The following is a 6594-nucleotide window of genomic DNA, read 5'->3' as shown; positions in this document are numbered from 1 at the left end:
ATAGACAGGTGTGTGCCTTGGTAGACTCCAAGTTGTAGAAACATCTCATGGATGATTGGAAACAGGATGCACCTGAGCTCAATTTCAAGTCTCATAGCAAAGGGTCTGAATACTTATGTAAATAAGGTATTTCTGTTTTTTTTGTGTGCAGCTTGATGAGGAAACAATTTAATCAATTTTAGAATAAGACTGTAATGTAACAAAATGAGGGAAAAGGAAAGGGGTCTGAATACCTTTCAAATGCACTGTACATGTATCTACCTCAATTAACCTGTGTACAGTTGAAGTCGGAAGTATACATACACGTGAGCCAAATACATTTAAACTCAGTTTTTCACAATTCCTGACATTTAATCCTAATACAAATTAACTGTTTTAGGTCAGTTAGGATCACCACTTTATTTTAAGAATGTGAAATGGCAGAATACTAGTAGAGAGAATGATTTATTTCAGCTTTTATTTCTTTCATCACATTCCCAGTGGGTCAGAAGCATTGCCTTTAAATTGTTTAACTTTAAAATGTTTTGGGTAGCCTTCCACAAGCTTCCCACAATAAGTTGAGTGAATTTTGGCCCATTCCTCCTGACAGAGCTGGTTTAACTGAGTCAGGTTTGTAGGCCTCCTTGCTCACACACGCTTTTTCAGTTCTGCCCACAAATTTTCTATGGGAATGAGGTCAGGGCTTTGTGATGGCCACTCAAATACCATGACTTTGTTGGCCTTAAGCCATTGTGTCACAACTTTGGAAGATTGCTTGGGGTCATTGTCCATTTGGAAGACACATTTGGGACCAAGCTTTAACTGATGCCTTGAGATGTTGCTTCAATATATCCACATAAATTTCCTTTCCTCATGATGCCATCTATTTTGTGAAGTGCACCAATCCCTTCTGCAGCAAAGCACCCCCACAACATGATGCTGCCACCCCCGTGCTTCACAGTTGGGATAGTGTTCTTCAGCTTGCAAGCCTCCCCCTTTTTCCTCCAAACATAATGATGGTCATTATGGCCAAACAGTTCTATTTTTGTTTCATCAGACCAGAGGACATTTCTCCAAAAAGTACAATCTTTGTCCTCATGTGCAGTTGCAAACCGTAGTCTGGCTTTTTTGGATCAGTGGCTTCTTCCTTGCTGAGCGGCCTTTTAAGTTATGTTGATATAGGACTCGTTTTACTGTGGATATAGATACTTTTGTACCTGTTTCCTCCAGCATCTTCACAAGATCCTTTGCTGTTGTTTTGGAATTGAGTACGTTCATTTCTAGGAGACAGAACGGGACTCCTTCCTGAGCGGTATGACGGCGCGTGGTCCCTTGGTGTTTATACTTGCGTACTATTGTTTGCACAGTTGAACGTGGTACCTTCAGGCATTTGGAGATTGCTCCCAAAGATGAACAAGACTTGTGAAGGTCTACAATTTTTGGCTGATTTCTTTTGATTTTCCCATGATGTCAAGCAAAGGGGCATTGAGTTTGAAGGTAGGCCTTGAAATACATCCACAGTAGAGGTTGACCGATTATGATTTTTCAATGCCGATACCGATTATTGGAGGACCCAAAAAAAGCAGATACCGATTAATCGGCTGATTTTTATATATTTTTGTAATAATGACAATTACAACAATACTGAATGATCACTTTTATTATAACTTAATATAATACAGAAATATAATCTATTTAGTCTCAAATAAATAATGACACATGCTCAATTTGGTTTAATTAATGCAAAAACAGTGTTGGAGAAGAAAGTAAAAGTGCAATATGTGCCATGTAAAAAAGCAAACGTTTAAGTTCCTTGCTCAGAACATGAGAACATATGAAAGCTGGTGGTTCAATATTCCCAGTTCTTCAATATTCCCAGTTAAGAAGTTTATGTTCTAGTTATTATAGAAATTATGAAGAGTTGACTATTTCTCTCTATACCATTTGTATTTCATATACCTTTGACTATTTGATGTTTTAATAGGCACTTTAGTATTGCAAGCCTAATCTCAGGAGTTGATAGGCTTGAAGTCATAAACAGCGCTGTGAATCAAGCATTGCTAAGAGGGTCTCCTCCTTACAGAAACAGGGTCATTTAGAAAACAAAACGTTTATTCTTTCAGTGAAATATGGAACTGTTCCGTATTTTATCTAACGGGTGGCAAACCTAAGTCTAAATATTGCTGTTACATTGCAAAACCTTCAATGTTATGTAATAATTATGTAAAATTCTGGCAAATTAGTTTGCTACGAGCCAGGCAGCCCAAACTGTTGCATATACCCTGACTCTGCGTGCAATGAACGCACGAGAAGTGACACAATTTCCCTATTTAATATTGCCTGCTAACATTAATTTATTTTAACTAAATATGCAGGTTTAAAAATATATACTTCTGTGTATTGATTTTAAGAAAGGCATTGATGTTTATGGTTAGGTACATTCGAGCAACGATTGTGCTTTTTTCGCGAATGCGCATTTGTTAAATCATCCCCCGTTTGGCGAAGTAGGCTGTGATTCGATGATAAATTAACAGGCACCGCATTGATTATATGCAACTCAGGACAAGTTAGTTAAACTAGTAATATCATCAACCATGTGTAGTTAACTAGTGATTATGTGAAGATTGATTGTTTTTTATAAGATAAGTTTAATACTAGCTAGCAACTTACCTTGGCTCCTTGCTGCACTCTCGTAACAGGTGTTCGGCCTGCCACGCAGTTTCCTTGTGGAATGCAATGTAATTGGCCATAATCAGTGTCCAAAAATGCCGATTACCGATTGTTATGAAAACTTGAAATCGGCCCTAATTAATCGGCCATGCCGATTGAAATGGTCGACCTCTAATCCACAGGTACACCTCCAATTGACTCAAATGATTAGCCTATCAGAAGCTTCTAAAGCCATGACATCATTTTCTGGAATTTTCCAAGGTGTTTAAAGGCACAGTCAACTTAGTATATGTAAACTTCTGACACACTGGAATTGTGATACAGTGAATTATAAGTGAAATTATCTGTCTGTAAACAATTGTTGGAAAAATTACTTGTGTCATGCACAAAGTAGATGTCCTAACCGACTTGCCAAAACTATAGACATTTGTGGAGTGGTTGAAAAACAAGTTTTAATGACTCCAACCTAAGTGTATGTAATCTTCCGAATTCAACTGTATATAGCTAAATTATCATAACTCATTGTGTATTTATTATTACTTGTTTAATTATGTTTCACTTTTCTATTATTTCTTTATTGTTGGGAAGGGTCCGTAAATAAGCATTTCATTGTTAGTCTACGCCTGTTGTTTCTGAAGCATGTGACAAATAAAATGTATCCCTCACACATTACTATCCCCCTACTATTATCTCAAATGAGCAAAATAACTCTGCTGTACCGTAGACTTAATTTCTGTCTTCTTTAGGGTTCACCCGTCAACTCACCTATCTCTATTTCCCCAGACCCTGTTTCTGTAAGGACCAGACCTGTTTCTGTAAGGACCAGACCCTGTTTCTGTAAGGACCAGACCCTGTTTCTGTAAGGACCAGACCCTGTTTCTGTAAGGACCAGACCCTGTTTCTGTAAGAACCAGACGCTGTTTCTGTAAGGACCAGACCCTGTTTCTGTAAGGACCAGACCCTGTTTCTGTAAGAACCAGACCCTGTTTCTGTAAGAACCAGACCCTGTTTCTATAAGAACCAGACCCTGTTTCTGTAAGGACCAGATCTGTTTCTGTAAGGACCAGACCCTGTTTCTGTAAGGACCAGACCCTGTTTCTGTAAGGACCAGACCGTGTTTCTGTAAGGACCAGACCCTGTTTCTGTAAGGATCAGACCCTGTTTCTGTAAGGACGAGACCCTGTTTCTGCAAGGACCAGACCCTGTTTCTGTAAGGACCAGACCTGTTTCTGTAAGGACCAGACCCTGTTTCTGTAAGGACCAGACCCTGTTTCTGTAAGGACCAGACCCTGTTTCTGTAAGGACCAGACCCTGTTTCTGTAAGGACGAGATAAGAGAGAAAGTAGGCGCCTTCACAGGAATCCCAGTATGTTTACAATCAGGGCCTGTGGTCTCCCACTTTTCCCTGTTCGGCGGGGGTGGTCCCCCTGGTCCCCACATCTGGAGCGTGTTAGCCACTTCCTGTCGCTAGCATCCGGTCAGACCCCTATCCCACAGACCCAGAGCCGGGATGGGAGAGGGAGAAGCACAGCAGTGGTCTGGGCCTGTACAAACACGACAAGTGTGTGTGTCCACTATTCCACAAGAATAGTGACCCAGATATTAAATATTGACTGACAGCTCAAAGAGTTATGATTTCCAGGTTTTTGTTTTGCAATGAGGGATATAAATAAACTGTAGAGTAACATACTAGATGGTAGAATTAACTCTTTGTTTTAAAGTGTTACGCTTTACAGGAGGAGTGTGTTAAACAAACATATTTCAAGTTGTAATATCAAAAGATGTGTCTATAAGACTGTGTAGAGATATACAAGAGGACATTTTGTGAAGACTATTTTCAAGAAGTGGGCATATTGTCTAGCTGTGTTCTCTGAATCTCTTTCTATAAATGTTCTTCTGTTCCCTCATGGAATGATTTACTCTAACTATTTATTTATTTATTTCACCTTTATTTAACCAGGTAGGCAAGTTGAGAACAAGTTCTCATTTACAATTGCGACCTGGCGAAGATAAAGCAAAGCAGTTCGACACATCCAACAACACAAGAGGTACACATGGGGTAAAACAAACATACAGTCAATAATACAGTAGAAAAATAAGTCTATATACAATGTGAGCAAATGAGGTGAGATAAGGGAGGAAAAAATACAAATAAAAATGTTAAAAAAGGGCATGGTGGTGAAGGAAATACAATATAGCAAGTAAAACACTGGAATGGTAGATTTGCAGTTGGAGAATGTGCAAGGTAGAGATAGAAATAACGGGGTGCAAAGGAGCAAAATAAATAAATACAGTAGGGGAAGAGGTAGTTGTTTGGACTAAATTATAGATGGGCTATGTACAGGTGCAGTAATCTGTGAGCTGCTCTGACAGCTGGTGCTTAAAGCTAATGAGGGAGATAAGTGTTTCCAGTTTCAGAGATTTTTGTAGTTTGTTCCAGTCATTGGCAGCAGAGAACTGGAAGGAGAGGCGGTCAAAGGAATAATTGGTTTTGGGGGTGACCAGAGAGATATACCTGCTGGAGCGCGTGCTACACGTGGGTGCTGCTATGGTGACCAGCGAGCTGAGATAAGGGGGACTTTACCTAGCGTGGTCTTGTAGATGACCTGGAGCCAGTGGGTTTGGCGACGAGTATGAAGCGAGGGCCAGCCAACGAGAGCGTACAGGTCGCAGTGGTGGCTGGTATATGGGGCTTTGGTGACAAAACGGATGGCACTGTGATAGACTGCATCCAATTTATTGAGTAGGGTATTGGAGGCTATTTTGTAAATGACATCGCCGAAGTCGAGGATCGGTAGGATGGTCAGTTTTACAAGGGTATGTTTGGCAGCATGAGTGAAGGATGCTTTGTTGCGAAATAGGAAGCCAATTCTAGATTTAACTTTGGATTGGAGATGTTTGATGTGAGTCTGGAAGGAGAGTTTACAGTCTAACCAGACACCTAGGTATTTGTAGTTGTCCACATATTCTAAGTCAGAACCGTCCAGAGTAGTGATGTTGGACAGGCGGGCAGGTGCAGGCAGCGATCGGTTGAAGAGCATGCATTTCGTTTTACTTGTATTTAAGAGCAATTGGAGGCCACGGAAGGAGAGTTGTATGGCATTGAAGCTCGTCTGGAGGTTTGTTAACACAGACTCACCAGCAGCAAGAGCGACATCATTGATGTATACAGAGAAGAGAGTCGGTCCAAGAATTGAACCTTGTGGCACCCCCATAGAGACTGCCAGAGGCCCGGACAACAGGCCCTCCGATTTGACACACTGAACTCTATCAGAGAAGTAGTTGGTGAACCAGGCGAGGCAATCATTTGAGAAACCAAGGCTATCGAGTCTGCCGATGAGGATGTGGTGATTGACAGAGTCGAAAGCCTTGGCCAGGTCAATGAATACGTCTGCACGGTATTGTTTCTTATCGATGGCGGTTAAGATATCGTTTAGGACCTTGAGTTGCACCCATTGCCAGCTCAGAAACCAGATTTGACTGACTGAACCTCCCACCTCCCTGTGCTGCAGTACAGAAAAACTGTAGCTTTATAGGCAGTACAGAAAAACTGTAGCTTTATAGGCAGTTCAAAGGCTTTGCACCTCCAGTCAAACAGATTGCCTTGTAAACATGAACACATCAAATCGCCCTTCTTCTTGTGTACCCATATGTGTGCCATGTGTATCGTCTACAGAACACGAACCAACTGTTCCGACACCATCAACCCACTATGGACTACGTCTGGCCATGTTGCCTGTCTGTCATGGCAGATAGTTACAAATCCACAGGAACTCCAGGACTGTACAGAGCTGAAAGAGAAGAATACTAAGTGTCAACAGGTGCACCTGATGGCTAATCGGGTGACACCATTCGGGTGCACCTGTTCCTAATGTCTTTTCAGGCTTGGAACTTGGTCGCGGAGCATTTCATATTATTCTGTGTGTAAATCCGTGACACTCCATT

This window comes from Oncorhynchus kisutch, linkage group LG5, assembly GCF_002021735.2.
Source record: "Oncorhynchus kisutch isolate 150728-3 linkage group LG5, Okis_V2, whole genome shotgun sequence".
NCBI lineage: Eukaryota > Metazoa > Chordata > Actinopteri > Salmoniformes > Salmonidae > Oncorhynchus > Oncorhynchus kisutch.
This window is presented reverse-complemented; position numbering follows the sequence as displayed.